The sequence below is a fragment of the Prunus mume genome, linkage group LG6 (assembly GCF_029339155.1).
Source record: "Prunus mume cultivar Tortuosa linkage group LG6, ASM2933915v1, whole genome shotgun sequence".
Taxonomy (NCBI): domain Eukaryota; kingdom Viridiplantae; phylum Streptophyta; class Magnoliopsida; order Rosales; family Rosaceae; genus Prunus; species Prunus mume.
In genome coordinates this window covers 16180334-16201754 of record NC_142703.1, presented here as the reverse complement: position 1 = coordinate 16201754, position 21421 = coordinate 16180334, and the positions used below count along the sequence as shown (strand labels likewise).

General features: G+C 39.0%; 2 pseudogenes; both read left to right on the top strand.

Annotated features, from left to right (window-relative positions):
* The first annotated feature begins 1077 nt into the window (after window positions 1-1077).
* Window positions 1078-6449, top strand: LOC148916253 (pentatricopeptide repeat-containing protein At5g39710 pseudogene; annotated as a pseudogene).
* Window positions 6450-6458: 9 nt separating this feature from the next.
* LOC103335400 (uncharacterized) lies at window positions 6459-7719 on the top strand (annotated as a pseudogene).
* The last annotated feature ends 13702 nt before the right edge of the window (window positions 7720-21421 follow it).

Genomic DNA, 21421 nt, shown 5'->3' with positions numbered 1-21421 from the left:
CATCCATCCAAGGTAGTGAGTGCTACGTACTTTAGATGTCATAAATTTTTTTGTCAAAGATGTCGAGTAGAAAGGGAACACAATTCGACCGAAAAGAAGAAAGTGAACTGAACAAGTTACTGTTTAACTTTTAAGATTTTTGCACTCATCTGTTTCATTGGTGTAGATTTTTGCACTTAAAAGGTACACTGACTCACTATTTGTTAAAGGGCACTGGGCTAGAGTGCCCATACATAGATCCTCCCTTGGCACCAAAGTCAGGAATAAAAGGGGAAAAAATGAAGGTCTATGTTCAGTTGACATGAAGAACATGAAAAATAAGTGGAAATAAAAATAGAAAGGAAGAAGAAGAGGATGACATTATAAGTTCTACACTGAAGACATCTTTTTATATATTATGATATGAATGCATGAAGGAGCCTAAGGTCAATCTAGGTAAAGAGCCTTAGATGTTCAATTCACAAAGAGTTTTACAAAAATAACCTAACTCTTCTGTATTGAAGAAATATTTGCTTGAGTATCGATTTTTTGCTTCAATGCTCCAAAAGTAATCCAATGTGTACAATATTTTTGATCCATTTGAGAATACATGCTCCTTACAACTTATCACACTTGAAATACATTAGATAAATAAGGAACAATTTGTTATCATCAAAATATGCACAATAATATTAAAGATCATACGGCTATTTTATATATTAATCCGTATAAAGAGGGAGCAGTATACCATGATTGCTTTTGATGAAGATGTTCTTTCTTTATGTAAATCACAATTTAAAGAAATCTTTCATTACAAATATAAGAAAAAATTATATACACATGTTAAATTGTGATTGGCATGAAACATAAGTTTCTAAGAGGCAAGCATTTTCTTGCTTGAGCGGAAAAAAAAAACATCTCTAATGGACCCATGTCCAAGCCCACCTGAGGATTGAGCAAAGTCCTGGTAGTTTCAGCCCATGGAATGAACCTTAGCGGGGCCTGCCAAATTGAAAAATCTTGTAATTTTCGTCTTCTCCGTAGTCCGTTCTACTTCTCGCTGTGCTTCTGATAAACCTCTAATTTATTCAATTCCGAATGAAACCTCATATTCACAAGCCATCTTCCTTCCTGTGCTCCCTCAGTGAAAGAGCAATCGCATACCTCAGCGCCATCCCCACAACCTCACTTCTCTCTCTTCCTGTTTTACCCTTGAGGCACCTTCTATTTACTCTCAAGTCCCAATTCGACCAGCCCTAACTGTGAAGTTCCTCAGTTGGGCTCGGAACCATAGTTTCTTACATTTACCAAAATAAGAAGTAGTTAGCTTAGCTTCTAGAATTGGTTAGCTATCTGTTATTAACTAAGCCACGTGGGTTTATCACGTGTAGCTCATATAAATGTGTATACATGTGAGTTATTCTGAGCTTACTTAGAGATTAAGCCATGACTCTGCTTTGTATATAAAAGTACAGTGGCTACATATCTCTGTAATCTTCTTCTTAATAACATTTTTCTGAGTTTACTCCTCTGGTTTTCTCTCAAGTATTATTCTGTTCTTCTCTCTATTTTCTATACTGTTAGCATGGTATCAGCGCCCTTGGTGGCTCACGCCTTCTCGATCTTCCTGAGTTCTCTGTCTTCCGCCTTCTTGCTCTGGTCTTCTTCTTCCTCTTCTCCACTTCTAATCTCTGCCAAACTTAATTTCTAATCTTCTTCTTCATTTTTTCCCCAATTCTACCCTCTGCAAACCCTAATTTTCTTCAATTGCAAATCTGCAAAACCTTTCGTTTTCGTCTCTTCCTCAAACTTTCAGCTATGGCTTCTTCTCTCAAGGTTGATGGTCTCCTTGGATTGATTACGATTCGCCTCAATGATGATAACTTCATGAAATGGCGGTATCAAATTGAATCAGTTCTTGAAGGACATGAGCTCTTTGGTCACTTCGATGGCTCCGTTGTTCCTCCTCCCAAATTTGCCTTTGTAGATGAAGAAGTAGCCACAATTCTGTTACTGCCTACAAGCGGCTTAAGCTTGACAAAGCGCTTCTCGATCTCCTAATTGCAACTACATGCGATGATCGAGTCACGTTATCGGAAGCAAAACCGCTTCGTGATGCTTGGCTCGGTCTTACCGTCGATATGCTCGTCTCTCGAGCTCGTCTCAATTTTCTCAAAGCGAGCTTGATTTGCGCGAAAGGCGATTCCATTGAAAAGTTTCTGCTCGTCTTAAGCATGTGCGTGATCGGCTTGCACTTCTGGTGTGTCCATTCGATGATGACCTTATGATTTCAATCTTGAGCAGTTTACCTTCCGATTATGATATGATTCGAACTGTGCTTGTTGCTCGTGAGACACCTATTTCTCTCAAGGATTTTTTGCAGCTCCTTGCTGCTGAGCAGCTCGAGTCACGTCCTTCCTCTCTTATTTCTCCTATGACGGCAATGATTGGCCATAGTTCATCGATGTCTCCAACTCCAGCTGGTATTCTTCCTACACCATTTCTACTCCCTCCGGTTTTGGGCTACCTCTTCTCCAGCCTATGGGCCTTCTTCTCGAATTTTGGTCGTAGGAGGTTTCTAATCATCGTCCTACCAATCGTGGTGGTTATTTTGCTCCGAGGCCATCCGGTGGTTTTCCTAGGTGCAGTATCACACAATGTCAAATCTGCTCTAAGCGTGGTCATACTGCTGTGAATTGCTTTATCGCAACCCTTCCTCTACATCATCTCCTTCCTCTTCGTGGTGGAGTGCAGATTTGTGGCAAACGTGGCCATGGTGCTCTTGATTGTTATCATCGCTCAAATTATGTCTATCAAGGCTCTCTCCACCACCTACTCTCAATGCTATGACTGCCAAGTCTCCTATGCTCCGAGACTCTGTGGATTGCGACAGTGGTGCTAGTGTCAAATGTCAATACTTTGGAGTCTGCTTGTGCTTCGAGAATAGAGTAGATTGGCAATAGGGAAGGTTTGCCTGTTGCTCATATTGGTCATGCCTCCGTTTCTAGTTCATCTTCTGTTTTACACATGTCTAATGTGTTCCATGTCCCTAAACTCACTGCTAATTTGATGTCTGTGCATCAGCTTTGTAAGGAGAACAATTGCTCTATGATATTTGATCAGTTTGAGTTTTCTATACAGGACAAGGTCACCAAACAGGTGCTGCTCACAGGAGGAGTCATAGTGGCCTCTATCTGATTCCTGGTGTGGCTGCTTTCTCCTTACCTCCTAATAAAGCTGCTTCTCATGAAGTGGCTTATCTTGGACAACAGGTCAAGTTCTCCTTGTGGCACAGTAGGTTAGGACATCCTACTAATGAAGTGGTTCATAGTATGCTTAAGTCTGCTAGCTTACCTCACATAGTCGATTCTCACCCTCACATTTGCCAATATTGTTTGAGTGGCAAAATGCATAGTTTACCATTTCCTACTCATCATAATAAAGCTGTAACTCCCTTTCATCGGATTCATAGCGATGTATGGGGACCATCCCCTTGTAAATCTTTTCAAGGATATCGATACATTGTTACTTTCATTGATGAGTTCACTGGTTTCTCTTGGATCTATCCAATGTTTGCAAAATCAGAGGTGTTCTCTCACTTTCTGAAGTTTTATGCTTTTGTGGTGAATCAATTCTCAGCAGTTATTAAGTACTTTCAGAGTGATGGGGGTGGTGAATATGTTAGCAATCGATTTCATGAGTTTCTCAGTTCCAAAGGCATCGTGCATCAGTTTTCTTGTCCTTACAAACCTCAACAAAATGGTTTAGTCGAAAGGAAGAACAGACATCTGGTTGAGACTGCAATTACCTTATTGTCAGAGGCGTCTCTTCCTCAACACTTTTGGTTTCATGCTATATCTCACTCTATATATCTTATCAATCACATGCCTAGCAAAGTTCTTGATCACAAGTCTCCTTATTTTCGGTTATTTCATCAACACCCAGATGTTCAACATTTACGGATTTTTGGTACTGCTGTGTATCCCTGTTTCAGATCCATCAATCAAAACAAGCTTCAGGCTCGAACTACATTATGTGTTTTCCTAGGCTACCTCATGGGATATAAAGGCATTCTTTGTTTCAATATGTCTACTGCCAAGTTGCTTGTGTCTCGGGATGTTGTTCATGATGAAGGCATGTTTCCTTTTAAACAAGGCGTCCCTGTTTTAGGCTCATCTTCATCTTCGGTTGCATCAACCTCTAGTGCACCCATCTCTGTTGTTTTACCTATACTGTCTCATGCAGATGTTCCTCCTCCGTTATCTGATCCTCCAGCCATTCCTCCTATTCCTATTGCCTCTGTGTCTTCTCCCTTAGGCTCAAGAACATCACACTTCTCTTCTCCATCTCTGTTGTTCATGATCAAGAGCCAATTCCCACTGTTCTGCCCGCCTTACTCATCAACAATTGGATGTGTTGTTTCCTAGTCTTGATTCCTCTAGTGCTTCATATATCTCTCCTACTAATCACCATTCTATGCAAACCAGATCAAAGTCTGGTGTCACTAAAAGAAAAGATTTTACAGATTATAAGTGTTATCACACTAGTTTACTTGCTCTGCCTGAACTGGATGAACCATCTAGTTATAGAGTTGCTCGGTATTCTCCTGAGTGGGTCACACTATGCAAGAGGAAATCTCAGCTTTAAATACCCAGGGTACTTGGACACTGGTTCCTCCTCCTCCTGGTGTGAATATAGTTGGTAGCAAGTGGATTTATAAGGTGAAAAGAAATTCAGATGGAAATGTGTCTAGGTACAAAGCTCGGCTAGTGGCTCAAGGCTTTAGTCAAACTCAGGGATTCGATTATTCAGAAACCTTCAGCCCATTGTTAGACACACGACTGTACGGCTTATTCTTAGTTTATTGTTATGCATGGTTGGCAATTAAGACAATTGGATGTAAAGAACGCATTTTTACATGGAGATCTTGAGGAAGAAGTCTATATGAAGCAACCTCAAGGTTTCGAGGATTCCACTCATCCTCAATATGTTTGCAAGTTACGCAAATCTCTTTATGGCTTAAAGCAAGCCCCTAGGGCATGGAATGCCAAATTCACAGGATACCTACCTGCCATTGGTTTCTTTCACCTGATCCCACCTGTTTGTTAAGAAAGAAGGTTCTGAAATAGTTATTCTTTTGTTATACGTGGATGATATTATCCTTACGGGTTCCAGTACAAGTCTTGTTCAAACTACAATTGAGGAGTTAAGTTCTGTATTTGAAATGAAAGACATGGGGCAGTTAACATATTTCTTGGGCTTACAAATCTCTTATCTGAGTACAGGTTCAATTTTTGTTAGTCAGCAAAAGTATGCAAAGGAGCTACTCGCAAAGGCTGGTATGACAACTTGTAAAGCTTGTTCCACACCTTGTAAGCCTTATACACAAGTTCTTCAGACTGAAGGTGAACCATTGAACGATCCATCTTTATATCGTAGCATTGTTGGCGCTCTTGTATCGGACTTTTACAAGGCCGGACTTAGCATATTCTGTGAATCATTTGCCAATATATGACAAATCTTCTGAGACTCATTTCTTGTTGGTTAAACGCATCTTGAGGTATATATAAGGTACTATGGTGTATGGTATTACCTTCTCTCCTGGTGATATGCACCTTCATGCTTACTGATGATGCAGATGGGCGAGATCCATCTACTCGCAGATCTACAACAGGCTTTGTAGTTTTCATTGGTTCAAATCCAAAGTCTTGGCAATCTAGCTCACAATTGTAATAAATTGTAATATACATGTGAGTTAGTTAGAGCTTACTTAGAGATTAAGCACAGCTCTGCTATATATAAAGTCCAGTGGCTACATATCTCTGTAATCTTCTTCTTAATAACATTTTTCTGAGTTTACTCCTCTGGTTTTCTCTCAAGTATTATTCTGTTCTTCTCTCTATTTTCTATACTGTGTTTTCTAACCTCTCTAACATCTCTAACCTTCTCTTATCAATACTAACAGTTTTCCTAAACTGCCTAACAGGTCTAACAATATCTCAACAGCTTTATTCTTCAATCTTCTTACACGTGGCAGCACTAGGAACATTGATATCTTTACATCCCCCCTGAATCGCATGCTTGGAGGAGCCAAGCATAAGATTGGAACAATGCTGCTGAAATAGAGGAGTAGAAAGACCCTTGGTGACGAACCTTCCAATGCAAGTGACTCGCCCTCCACATCCTCATTCGCTTCAAGCTCTACAAGAGCGCCCAACCCCTCGCCGAGGACGTTGCCATCAACACCATCGACAGGGGTAATTTGGTCTTCAGCCTCGGTGACTCCTGCATATCGCAATTCGAGCTCGGCGGTTTTCGACTTGGTGGGGAAGTCTTACTGTCTCTTGAATTTCATTGATGAGGCTCTGAATATTGTTAATTTAGCCAAAGTTCATGGATTTATGCCAATTTTAGATGCAATAAGTAGGTCAAAAGAGTCTGTTCAATTTTCTGAGGAGGCTGTTTTCTGAGATGATTAGCAAGAGGAGAGGCGGAAGAATCGCTTGTCTCCCAATGTTTTCAATGTCACTAATGCTAAGTGTAAGGCAAAGAATTTAAATCGAGCAATGGAGTTTTTCGATCAGATATGGGTTAGAGGACTTCGTCCAAATGAGAGGATGTATACTACGTTGATTGATGGTTTCTCCCAACAAGGGTTCTTAAATGAAGCTTATGATGGTCTGAAGGAAATGATTGGGATGGATTATCACCTTCAATTGTGACTTACAATGCACTTATCAATGGATACTGCTTATTGGGGAGGATGGAAGATGCCATTCAAATCCTACAAGTTATGACAAGTTATGACTGGGAAAGGGTTGTCCTCTGATGTACGAGTTATAGTACTATTATAACTGGGTTTTGTCGGCATCAAGAATTGGAGAGCACATTTTGAATGAAGCTGGAGATGATGGATAAGGGTGTATCACCTGATGCTGTTACCCATTCATCACTCATTCAAGGTGTCTGTCAGCAATGAAGACATGGTGAATCTTGTGATCTATTCCAAGAAATGTTGAGTATGGGTATGCCTCCTGATGAATGTACGTACACAACATTAATCAAGTGCTTATTGTGTGGAAGGGGATTTAAATAAGGCTCTTCATTTGAATGATGAAATGATACAAAAATGATTCCTACCTGATGTTGTTACCTACAGCGTGCTCATTTATGGACTTAACTAACAAGCTCGAACTAGGGAAGCAGAGGCTTCGCTGCTCAACTTGTTCTATGAGGAGTCGGCCTAATGATGCCACATATAATACGCTAATAGAAGCTGCACTAATGGTGAATTTAAGAGTGTGGTTGCTCTAGTAAAGGGATAATGCATGAAGGGTTTGATGAAAGAAGCACACCTAGTTTTTGAGACAACGATTGAGAGGAAACACAAGAGTAACGGAGCAGTTTATGATGTTATTATTCATGGTCATTGTAAAGGTGGAAATGTTATCAAGGCATACAACCTGTACAAGGAAATGTTTCATTCTGGTTTTGTTTCGCGTACTGTGGACGGTTATTGGGCTGGTTAAAGCACTTTTCATAGAGGATGAAACAATGATGAGTCAAGTCATAGGGAACACACAGCGAGACTGTCGCCTTACGATCTCTTTGAACGTTAAAACTACTCGTTGACATCAACCATAAAGAAGGAATATGGATGAAGTTTTTAATGTGCTTAGTGATATGGCCAAGGACGGCCTCCTTCCAAAGAGTGGAGTAAGAGCTTCTGAAGGGGGATAACTAATGGCAAGCATTCTCTTATTAAAGGGGGCAAAAAATGATGGCAAAAGTTCAAGCTGATTGCTTGTGTGTGTATAAGGTTTTTTTCATCATGGAAGAGAAATGGAAATACATTGGCCGTACAGATTGTTGTTTTTTTATACCATGTGTACTCATGACTCATTATTGGACTTTTCAGATGGTTGCAGTTTAATCTATTCTCTGCAACTGAGTCGTTCTTGAGAAGATAGAATAAGTTTCATACCAAAGCACAAGCAAACAATGGCCTGAAAAGCATTAGGTCCTGTCTTCCTTGTACTGTGCGCAAATAATGTTTCTACGCCCCAGCCATCTTCGCTTGTGTTTCTGGAAGTTGACAACTTGTGTTGCCTTAAATGTATCTTGAGAAGCTGAGGATGTGGATTTCAAGCTGCATCTGATGAGATTTGAAGAATAATATACTGTCCTAAATATTGACTTATGGTGATTAAATCTTCAGATTTTACATATGTATATATGTCTGATGATCTGTTGTATTTTGACAGCACAGTATACAAAATTGTAACCTGATATTTTATTGTCGTCTTCATTTGTAAGTAAAGGTTGTTCTTTTTGTCCATACCCGATTCATTAGGGTTGAAGCCCATGAAGACCCTAATTCTTGGGAAAATTTGTCATCCCAAGACGTTTCAAGGAGGTTTCTCTCAGCAAAGGGACCTTTCTATTGTACAGCCATGTGTTTGGATTGCTAGAAATCAAAGCCCTTTGAGCATTTGGTGGGACTAGTTAGTCTAGAAGTAAATATATATATATACAGTCCCGATCTCTTGGATCACAGAAGTCCAAGTGATTGTGATCACCCACCTTTATGGTTCAAACAAATTTCTTAAAAGGAGTACAAGAATGAGTGAATCGTTAAATTTACATCCAACGATGAGTGACCACAAATCCTTTGGACCCTTATAGTCCAAGAGATCAGAACTTTATATATGCATGCTTTTGAACATACTTAGTAAAATACAAACATAAAAGGTATAAAATATGCGTGTGAATATACAAATGAAAAGTTTGGCTACTATATAATATTTTAATATAATTTATTTAAAATTTATAATATATATTATTTTTATTCAATAATATGTGATAAATATGTGTACAATATGTGAGTTTTGTATGTATTATTAAAAACTTTATATAAAAAACATGTGCATTAAACGTTAAAAATACATACGTTCATGTATAATTAATTTTAAAAGCATATGTTTTATCGAATCCTTTTATGTGTATGGAAAATGAAAATATTTTTGAAAACTATGTATGTATATGTATAATAAGAGTATTATAAAAATAAAATAAAAATCTAACTAGGCTTTTGAGTATAATCTGGTCATCATTGGTTTCCCTCTTGGACATTGCAAAGATATATAGGCTAATAATTAATGCACGAATTGTTTAGATTCATGCGCAATTATTTGTTTGGCTGCTTTTTTTTCTTGGTAAGTTGAATATCCTTGTCGTTGTCTCGTGTTTAACGACACGTACGCAGCACACCCCCTCCGAACTAGACGACAATAAGGTGGCCGAGTGCATGCTTTGGAAAGAAAAAGTTGGTACGTCCCAAAATAACATGTGGGCTAAAATTTCACGACACAAAAATTTAGCTCATCCATCTACCAAAAATATAAGGGTATGTTCGGTAACTCTTTAAAGGGTTGTTTTCATTTTCAAAGAATAAAAATGAGGCAAAAAAACAAGTTCGGTGGTCCAAAAATAGAAAACACTGAGAATGTTTTTATAAAATGAAAACAAGTTCATGTTTACTTGTAGAAAACAGAAAAAAGTTGTTTCATTCTCATGGGAAATATTTTCATAAAAATAACTCACATATTATTATTCCAAATTGTACCACCAAACACATTTTCATGGTTTTTGGTTTTCTGAAAATTGTTTTCTAATTAATCTACGTGCAGACACATTTTCATTTCCTGACGAAAATGCAAATTAACGTTTTCTTATTTTCATTATTTAAAAACATTCTAAGAAAACATTCTCTAAAAATGTTACCAAACAGACTCTAAATTTAGCTCATCCTATAATGACCCGGTCCAAAATAAATAGGTAAATATTAATTTATTTAGATAAAAGACTATTTTTGCCCCTAAAATATTTTATTAGGTTTAAAGTTGACTTTTTGACCGGGAAGGAATTAGGAATTCTTACAACTAACTGCGAGCGAGCAAGATGAGTCCCATAGACACGTAGTGGGCTTGAATCGGAACTATAACGAGAGAGATACGATAAAAAAAACCTCAGTGGCATAATCGTAATTTTGACGCAAGGGTTTGATAAAAATCTGATTCTCTCTCTCTCTCTCTCTCTCTCTCTCTCTCTCTCTCTCTCTCTCTTGCGACACCATAGCCCGCCCGCTTTGACAGCCGTCATCCGCCACCAAAGCCACTGCGGATACAAAATGACCGAGCCGCCATCCTCTTCCAACCCTGTCCGCCAGCCACCACATATGACCGAATTTCCCAAATCGAGGCGGATCCGTCTTAGTGCCGACATCACACCTGCGATGCTGGGCCCACTTACTAAAACCCAAGACACTCTACCAAAATTTTGTGAGTCTCCTATAAAGTGCTCAAACCCAACAATAAACAACCTGCATAATTTACATCAAAAAAATCCCAAGCTTTTAACATACTACAATCCAACACAAAATGGCCTCGGCCTCAAGTAATAGCCTAACATGGGCAGTAACAAAGCGCCTGAATTTGTTTACAACGCAGGAGTAGAAAGAATTTATACTGAGACCCTAACAACTCGACAAGCTTGGAGCTGTGACTTGCTCGAATGCCTTCGTGGAGCAACTAATGGGCGCAAGCATGAAAGATGTGAGTGGATGAAATAAAGTTTCACTTTAAATCAACATAGTAACCCCACCATGTAAAAATAATGCTCTAGCATGCAGTTTCACAATTCAGAAACCAAAAACTCAAACACAAAATCCCAAAGTCCAAAACGTCTCCCATCTCAAGCCCACAACTCATTTCCCAAAATATATGCAACTCTCAACAACCCTGTAAATACCCATATATAAATATATATATATATATATATATATAGCTAGGACTCTAATATAAAATATACTCCTCTCCAAACTAATGTACCGGGAAACAATCCAAGGGATTGTTAAGTCAGATTTCCGAACACTAACCGCGTCCAGAATGAGTAGTCCAACCGGGGACGGAACTCCATAGCTCGCCGACGCCAGCGCACGTGTAGCTCACAAATCTCATATCAAGTCCTACAAGTAGAAGATCATCACCCCACTGCGCCAACGACGCGGTGTGATGATACTCAAGCAATATACATACTCTCCCATACGCCGGCACGCCAACGACACGTGTGGAAAGTGTCTCACACAATCAAGCCAACGACATGTGTGAGACGTAATCTCATGGCCTTCCCACCCCACGGCACTGCCAACGACGTGTGTGGGAAGCCTAGTAACTAGGGAATGGTACTCACCTACCATACTCATACATCTCACAACCATCCATCAAACTCCTATCTTTCCACAATCTCACCACAACAACCTCTCATACTCTATACATAGACAATATAGATAGCCATCCCAAAATCCATATCAACATATTCATCATACTCAAATATATATGTCCATACTCAAAATATATAGCCAAGATATAAACATATTCAAATCCATCACCAAAGGCTTATTAAATCAAAGTCACCATCATTTAAAGTATATGCACAAAACTTTCATAATTAAAAACCATGCATATGCTTAAAACAAAGTCCACTCACAAGTAATCCCTAAGCTGCCCGGCCCCGTGAGGGTCCCGCCTCTGCGCAGTGATCAACCAAGTACCTATTCAAGATACAAATCCTTGATTAACATCACGTACTTCCAAAACGGAAATTCACGAAGGAAATACTTAAATCCCAAGTTCGGTGCGCTCACGTCCAAAGGAACATCCTAAGGTCCGTTATGATTGGAATTCGCTTCCCAATCGCACGGTGATCGCGATTTCCCTAAACTTCACATTATTGAATCGGAACATCCGGGGCTCCAATTCACGATCCGCGAATTCCTACAGGTTTCTAAGAGTACCTAGATCAACACACTTCAATTTGGAAACGATCCAACGGTCAGAACTTATAGAACCGGATAATGCACAATATGCGAAATCCGTTCGATAGTCAAGCGATATCCAAATTGAGATCCGCAATCCTACGCACTCGTGACAACCTAAAGATCTCAACAGGACGAAAAACAACTTCACCCACCTTGCCCACGCGCCGCCACGCGCCGGTGGGTGTAGAGAGATTTTCGCACCGAAAATCTCCAAACCAACGCCACCCTTCCAATCCTAGATACTACTCGAAGAATGGAGCAACTTTTTCAACTACGGCAGCGCCCAATTCGGACGGAAGTGGCGAATTTCAAATTGAAATCCGGCCAAAACCTAGGGTTTCAAATTGGTTCAAACTCAAATTCGATCCAAACCTACCCCAAAATCAGCTAGAGCATCAGAAGGATTAGAAAACATACCACACTCGACGGAAAAACTGCCGGAATCGCTGCGCCGTCGTGGTGAAAATCGGGTGAAAAAAATGAACCCGTGGAATCGGGTTTTCGGGCGGAAATGGGGTGGGTTATGATCGGAGCTTCACGGTGTAGTCGAAGCGGGAGTGCTGCTTCCGTTCAGAGATTCGAGAGAAAGAGAGAATCGGGAGAGAAACGGGAGAGAGAGAGATACGCGGGAGGGAGAGAGAGAGAGTGAGGTGAAAATAGTAAAAATCAGATTTTTACTAAACCCTTCGGGATATTCTGACGGTTTGCCACCGAACAAGTTTTGATCGCCAAAACTTCGTTAAATCTCCGATTGAGCCTCTCGCCTATGGTTTCGTCTCGATTACCACCTACGCAACCACCCCACTCACGGTCCTAAAATCTTCCCGGATAAGAAAGTGACCAAAATCACCCTTAACCCAGGAGTAATTTAATATTTTCCCTTAATTAAATTAAATTAGGAAAATAAACGGAGTCGGGTGTTACAAGTGATTTAACGAAGGGAATCGCGCGGTTTTGACAGAAATTTCACCGCTCGTTCTCCGTCATCCGGCCGCCATTTTGGCAATCCATGGAAATCCATCTATTCCTCGAGCTCTAGCTGATGGTTGGGTAGAATTTCATAAATTTTGAGCCTAGATTATCTGATTTTCGATTTAGGGTTCGGCCGGTTTCGAGATAGCGATTCCAGCCACTTCCAGCTATTTTTCGGGGTAGGCCCAAGAACAAAAGTGACTCCAAATGGGTTTTACACCTAGGATAGGGAGCTTGGCCTGCAGTTTGGAGTTTTTCCGCCACCGGAAATCACCCAAGGCACCACACACTGCCGATGCATGTGGCGGCCCATGGGCTAGGAAAATGGACCGGCTTTAGGTTCTAAAGTGATCTTCTATTTTTCACAAGTGCGTAGGTGTACTCAGATTTCTATTTGGTTACCGTTTGAGTCTCGAACGAATATCACCTATTATGCGTTATCTGGGTTCGATATGTTCGGACCATTGGATTGACTCCCATTTAATATATGTTAACCTGGACATCCTTAGAATCGTGTAGGATTCGACGGATTGTAAAACGGAGTCTCGGATTCTCCAAAAATGTCAACCCTAGGGTTAGGGTTATAGTAACTGTCCGATCGTGCGATCGTGAGCGATCCGACCGTCCGATCTAGACCAAACTTTCAGGACATGTGTCCTAGACCTTGTAGAACCTATAGGAACTTTCATATTGGAATTTGGAGGTCGTGGAACCCCTGGGCCCGTTTGACCAAGGATGGGTAGTTTGACCCTCGGTTGACCGTGAGACTTCTTAGGTAGTGTTACCTTTCTAGGAAGATTAAAATGACCGTAGTGACAAGTCTTGATTATATGTCGGTTATGTGGGATTAGGATATTAATTTATTGTGTTACAGTGAGAGACTATCGGATGCTATATCGTGGTTGAGGTTTATGCAATAGTGAAAATTGTATGTATATATATATATTATAAAGATGTTTGATTACACGGTATAAGTACCATCTTGTGATATGATTTGAGGTCCCACGTATCGTAGGTTATCCAGCATGTGATGACAGACCCCACGTGGCGTTGGTAGTACCGGCGTATAGGGAGATATTGTGTTATGCTTGTGAGGTCGCACGTGTCGCATTTGAATATTCGGCATGTTGAGACCCCATATGTGGCGTTGGTAGTCACATATATGGAGGATATTGTGTTATGCTTGTGAGGTCGCACGTGTCATAAGAGTAACCGGCGTGTTGAGACCCCATATGTGGCGTTAGTAGTTCCAGCGTATAGGGAGATTGTGATATGATGTTGAGGTCCCATGTGTCGTAGGTTATCCGCGTGCGGACAGACCCTATATGTGGCGTTGGTAGTACCGGCGTATGGGGAGATATCGTGATATAATATTAAGGTCCCACGTGTCGTAGGTTATCCGGCATGGTGACAGACCCCATACGTGGCGTTGGTAGTACCGGCGTATGAGAAGAAATTGTGATAGTATGTTGAGGTCGCACGTGGTGTAGGTTATCCGGCATGTTGACAGACCCCATACGTAGCGTTGGAATTTCTGGCATATAGGGAGATTATGTGGTGATTAAATAGATGAGTTAAAGGTTGTTATACCACATTGTGAAAAAACTATGTGTGGCTTGATCCCTTAGTAGGGTACGTAGGCAACCTAGGATGGCGCCTAGGTGCAGCCGCGGGCTAAACTTTAGCCTCGTATGTTGATTATCTGGGAAGTTATTTTATGTCAATTTCAGTAGGCGTTCCTAAATAAGTTAGAGTTTATATTATGCAATGTTTAATGCATAAGTCTGATTTAAGGACTTTGCTCGTAGTTTGTTTTGAAGTATTTGAAGGCCGGAGGCTGATTATGTAAATTGCATGTCATTACGTTGTGCATGCTGCCGGTTGGGTTATATCAAAAGTGTGCAGAGCCATCGACAGAACAGAAGTGCATGCAAAGCAAATAAACTCAATAAACCCACCATATACCAAGAACTTCATGAATCATGATACCACGGCAACGCACTAGCTACCAAAAAGTGCAATTTCACTTGGATGATGGGTAGCTAGTTGGAATTCTATATAACTTCACCAATCACGGCGGGGTGGGAGGGTGTGGGTTTGGTTGAATGATTTAGTTACACCGTTGGCTCGGCCTGACCATCCAGCCATCCGGATCGATAGGCACGCCATTCGCAAGTCCCGCCAGTAATTGGAGTATTAATGTATAATAAACAATACAAGAAAAGAATGAATTCTCAGTTTATGTGATGGATAATCATTGTGTCTTTCCCAGGGGCATTTTTAGCTATGGGCTGGCTGGGCTCATGCCTGGCCTAAAACTTTGGCAAAAAAATTAACAATAGTATAGCCAGCCTAGTTTATCTCAATCATGCCCAGCCCAAAATTTTGGCAAAAAATTTACAATGCAACTAGCCTAGCCCATTTCAAACCTCCACTTAAACAACATATGCAGCCAGCCAAGAATCAAAGGGATCCCGCGCAGTGCAGCCTCAGCTCAGCAAAATAGAAATATTCTCCTCTGCAAAATATCAACACAACTTCAACTTCTTTCTGTCTCATAATCAGAACCCTAAGAAAATAAAGAACTTGTTGTCGTTTTTTAAGAAAAAGAATTATGGGTCATCATCTAACACGATGCCTACCACTTCTTTGTCTACTTTAATTTGTGATGAGCAAAATCTTCCAAAGTCTCCCATTGTTGAGCCTCAAGTTAAAAGAGTTGAGAGTCAAAGAGCCAATGATGATTAAGAATTTAATATCAATTATCTTGAACGTGATCCAGGATTACGTCGTCTAATATGCAAATTTTTGGTGAATAGACAAGATAATGTGCGAAGAGAATATATTCTTTTAGGGCCATATCAACCCGAGTTAGAAGATTATCCAAGCCACTTAGAAGGGACAATCTTACGTTGATTTAATAAAAAGTGGTTTGGCCAATTCTGTTGGCTTGAGTATTCAGTTGCTAAGACCAACTTTGGGGGAAAACTACTATTTGATTGACATGTTGATTGGTTGATGTTGACTTTTCATGTTTCTACAGCAACAACGGAACGAGCTTTCTCATATATGAGAATTATTAAAAATCGACTTTGAAGCACCATAAGTGATGAATTTCTTGCTGATTGTATGATCCTTCACATTGAAAGATAGTTTGCCAATACTATTGACAATGCATCCATAATTGAGGAATTTAAGAGTTCTAAGCCTCGTAGGGTTAAATTTTATATTTAAATAGTGTTTTTTTGTATTACATTGCATTGCATTTGCTTTTTTTATTTATTTTAGTTTTGTATTTGTAGATATAGATGCATTTGAGAGTAAGGCTCATTACGTCCCCTCTTACTATGTGTATCTTTTTTTGTTTATTAATAAAATTCACTCATACCATCGAGTTTAGTACATAGTTTTGCCCGGTCGGCTTTCAAATCCTGGAACCGCCAGGTCTTTCCCATCTAGCCTTCTACACAAAAGTTCTAAGCAGTGCAATTCGATATTCAATTAGATGAGCCACACTTGCCTCCTCCCAGAAATAGATGACGTCCCCAGCTTTAATGTTTCTGCGATTGACGAAGAGTCTCCATTCTTGGTATTGGAAAACAGGCTTTAAAGCTCCTTCAGCCCTGACAGATAAATTGAACTCGTAAATCATACCTATATCGTCTAGAACTTTGACAGGCAAATCATGCTCTCGATTGTGAAGAGGCATCATATTCAGCATTTCCCTAGTCACTCCAAGTCTTTGAGTAACATCGGTCTTTGTCAACACTTTCTCAATCCTAACCATCTCTAAATGATTTGTTGTTTGCTATGGCTACTTGTGGGGAAGGGGCTATATATAGGGCAAAGTCATGCTCGCTATCCAAATCTTGTTTGCTTCCTTGAATCCTTGATGACGAATTTAAACCTGACTAGCTCGCTATTGCTGCTTATCCTTGGCGGTTCCAAGATCTGAAAGTTGGATAGGAAAAATTTACTTACTAAATTTGACAGTACAAGTTAATTTGATTAATAAACATAAAAATACACATAGGGAAGAACTAAAAATGGATGAGAGAATCATACCAAAGATTCATGTTGTATAAATGGTAAATTAATCAAGACATATGCATATCTATCGTTTACACATCATATTTTCCTTTCTTCTTATTTTTTCCTCTTTTGTGCTTTTGGTTCTCATTTGCTGTTATGTATTCTTTTTCTTGTATTTATTTGTTCTTTCAAAAAATTATATGACCATCAAATCATTTGTATTGAAAAAATAAATCTCAAGAAGAGAGAAAAAAAAATTCAATTAGAAGTCATAGTAATGCACAAAGAGTAACCATATTGAAGGGGAAACTATAAGAAGACTATTTTATTTTATCTTCACAAACAATAGTATTTTGTTTTTAAGTTTTCATATAAAGATTTTTCAAGCATGAGGAAAGGAACATAACCTCAAATGACAAAAATAATGACGACACAATCACATGTTTATGGGAAAAAGAAAGGAAAACAATACATGATGAAGGGTAAAAATGACAACTAGAAGAGTGATAACTATAGTATTTAATGAGGGTTGGATTTTAAACTTTCCCAGCATTTAAAAAAAAGAAAAAGAAGAAGCAATTTTTATACTATTTTATTGTCTTAGGAGAAATTCTGCCCAACCTAAAGTAGAAAAGCAGAAGTGGCGAGTTGAGTTGGGACTTGGGTGGGCAGTGCCTGAGTGTAGGTTAACATATGTAGCTATTTGTTTATTTGGAAAATTTTGGGTCGCTAGCCCTTGGCATATAGATCCGCCAGTTGGTTTACATGATCCTACAGTGGAGCCCTTGCCTGGCGATAACATTTCCAAGTGACATTCATTATCTTTGGTAAACATCACATTTACGTCACGGGACATTGATATATCTTTGGTTTAAAACTCACTTGCTAGTTTGGTGATAAATGACAAAGCAAAGCATGTGAGATAATTTACCTTGATTTTGAAAACTACGTAATAAACCATGAGTTTGATAAATTGGGGTTCCTCCTCCCAGAAGCCAACATGCATGCGGGACCCTCCCAGCTACCAAGGGATCCCGCTTATTATCCACTGCTATAATATTGTCCTAACCATGCAGGACAAGAGCTCATCTCTAACCATGCAGGACAAGAGCTCTCCATATTTTATCCTATAAATTTGCAAAGTAAGAGTACTGATAAACAACACCAATAATAATTTGGGTTAGAAAAACTTTTGTCTGCAGATAGAGCATTCGAAAGGTATATGACTCTCAATGATCCAAAGGTGATATATTTTTTACGTCAGAAAATAAGCTGTCAGCCTCAAAAGTAGTCAAAAGTCATAACTTCCATTTTTCCTTTCCCATTAGGAGCATATTATTATTAAGGGCGATTAGGAGATATTTTAAACTAAGTTATTATTGCTGCTTCCTTTAAGTGTTTCATATGTCACTGATAGTCTAGCCAGAGGGTTTCAACTCTTCCTCAGAACTGGTGTTAGTGTAGTCTTCTCGTTTTCATTCATTAAAAATGTTGCAAAGACATTTTTAGAAAACGTTACTAGACGAGCATTTATTTACTTTGGAAATTTGGTGTGCGATGTCTTGTCCCTCACAGCACAAAACAAGCACGCACAAAAATAAATACGGACACTTGCAAGGTCCAAAAAAAATATAAACATTGTCATTGACATTGCCGATGGTAGTGAGTTTTTTGTTCTTATTGGAAAATACTCGAGTATGAAGATTTCATTGTCACATTTACATATTAAATAACATGACTCCAATCTTCTTATAATCTTCAAAGTTTGTAGTTAGAATTTATTTATGTTTGAATAAATAAACAATGGGAAAAAATTCTGCTTAAGCCTGATTTCACGCTGAATTTTACATTAAAATAAATGTTTTTTCGTTCGGATTCCATGACTTGAGGAATTAAAGATATTTAATATTTAACCGAATTGGTAAGTAGATCAGGTTTTCAATTATTATATTATATCTAAAACGCGTGCATGAGATCCTTGGAGCCCAAGGCCCTTTTGCGCGTTCCAGCGGGCTAAGCTTGTCTGGGTAAGAGGCGGGTCCCACGAAATCTGACTAGCGCGAAGGTGAAACGAGCTGTTACCATGCGCCTCCCGCGACCATTGATATATAACAATTAAATTAGGCTAATTAATAAGAACACACACACATATATATTCATTCGAACCAGTAATAGCATTGTACTTGTCATTTATAATATATATGTCTAGTTTAGGCGGCCTTCTATTCTAGCTATTAGTGGTATATCAACATTGACATTGTCACATGCTCTTTGCTTAGATACCTACCAATATTGTTTACTTTCAACACCAAATCCTCATACATTTTCTTCTCCTTATAATATTATTTACTTTCTACACAAAATTTTCTTCACTTTCAATTTTCATTTTTATTCACCATCTTATTGCATCTTCTATCGAAGCCGGAGGGACATGGACAATCATGGAAGATGTTCTGTTGTGTTAGTGTTGGGTCCAAGTTGGTCATTGTCATATCTTTCCCTCATTTACTCCAACTGATCTGTGGATAGGAGCCTACTTTAGAAATTGGTTGATACCTACTGATCTTTCCCTCATATCTTTCTCTCATTTACTCCAACTGATCTGTCATATCTGTCACATGCTCTTTGCTTAGATACCTACCAATATTGTTCTAGATGATGTGAATGATTCAAAACAATTAGAACTTCTAGTTGTTGATTATGTCCGGTTTGGCCCTGGAAACAACAAGAGATAGGAGCCTACTTTAGAAATTGGTTGATGCTGATAAGATTTAAGAGGTTGAAAGATTTTATTATTTTGAAGCTCTTGAGCTCTTTCATTTGCATGCTTTGAAACATAACTGTACTGAAACATGTTATACAGAGGTATTCAGAATGGTGGTCGATTATGCCAGAGGCATGCCATTAGCTCTTAAGATTTTGGGTTCCATATTCCTTCACTGCGCAACAATGAAGACTGGAAAGATGAATGGAATAAGTTGAAAAAATTTCCCAACCAAGATATTGAGAATATGTTGAGACTAAGTTTATGATGGATTAGACAAAAATGAAAAGGAGATATTTCTTGATATAGCATGTTTCTATAAAGGGATGACAATAGATTTTGCAAAGGAAATGATAGATATAAGTGGTTTATTTGCGGGTGGAATTAAAGTTCTCATTGATAAATCTCTCGTATCAATTTCAAGATGGAACAGCCCAGAGATGCAGATTTGGTTCAGGAAATGGTAGGGCAATAGTTTACGAACAATGTATTTAAGAGCTTAGAAAACGTAGTAGGTTGTTCATTACTGAGGATATCTGTCAAGTATTGAGAAATAATACAGTAAGAGCCAAATGCATTCACCTTCTTTAAAAAGAAAATTAATTGTGAATTTTCTATGATAAGACAGACACCTAGGAACAAACTCGTCTCGGATACATACATGTAATTTTGATTAAATTTTGTAGTATATTGCATTATTATTTATACTTTGCTCTTATGGTCAGGGAACTGAAACCGTTCGAGCCATATTCTTTAACAGATCTAAGATTGGAGAACCACACTTGGATTGTGCAGACTTCAAAAAGATGTCTAATCTATGTTTACTCAATCTCGGCGATTCTAGCTTTGGCAACTATTGCCAATTAAAAGTTTCTCTTCCCAATTCTCTTTGTTATCTTTCCTGGCAAGAATATCCTTTGAAATCTATGCCATCAAATTTTTTTCCAGAAAATCTTGTTGAGCTTCGAGTGTGATTATTTCTTCTGTCTAAGTTATTAAGTCCTGTCATTTCTCTTTATTTATGACAGAATCTTGAGAACTTAAAAGTGATGGATCTTAGTTTCTCTACTCATTAAAGTCCCAGATCTCCCTCAAAGTCGAAAATTGGTGCATATAAATCTTTTTGGCTGTATATCTTCGTATTTTCAGTGTCTTGAGTAAGCGGTGTCTTGACAAGCTCACTCATCTTGACCTGGGAGAATGCTCGAATCTCAAATATCTTCCGCAGATGCCAAGCAACATTGAATTCTTAAATTTGTCTAGAACTGCAATAAAGGAATTGCCTTCATCAGTTTGGTCTCACGAAAAGATTTCTTACTTGGATATTCGATTTTGTAATGACCTTAGGAATCTCCCAAGCAGCAGCTGTAAGCTGAAACTACCCTCCTCCAGTTTCAGTCTAGAGGGCTGCTCATGTCTTTTGATTTTATTTTTTTGGTCAATAAGAACTTTTATTAACCGGAGAGCAATCCAAAAAAGATTACAACTCAAAGAAAAGGAGAAGCAGAGCCATGCGGCAGAACAGAAGGGCATGCAAAGCAAATAAACTCAATAAACTCATACAAGCTGCTACAAGAAAGAGCCCCACAGTATGGGAAGGGCTGCTCATGTCTTGGCAAGTTTTCGGAGCTTCCAAGGTAACTAACAGTGTTAGAAATGATAAGGGCAAAAATAGAAGTATTGCCCTCATCAATCGAGAATCTCTTTGGTCTCAATACAATTGGACTACTTGATTGCAAAAGATTTGTGAGTCTTCCATCGACCATTTGTAAGTTAAAATTCTTATAAATCTTGAT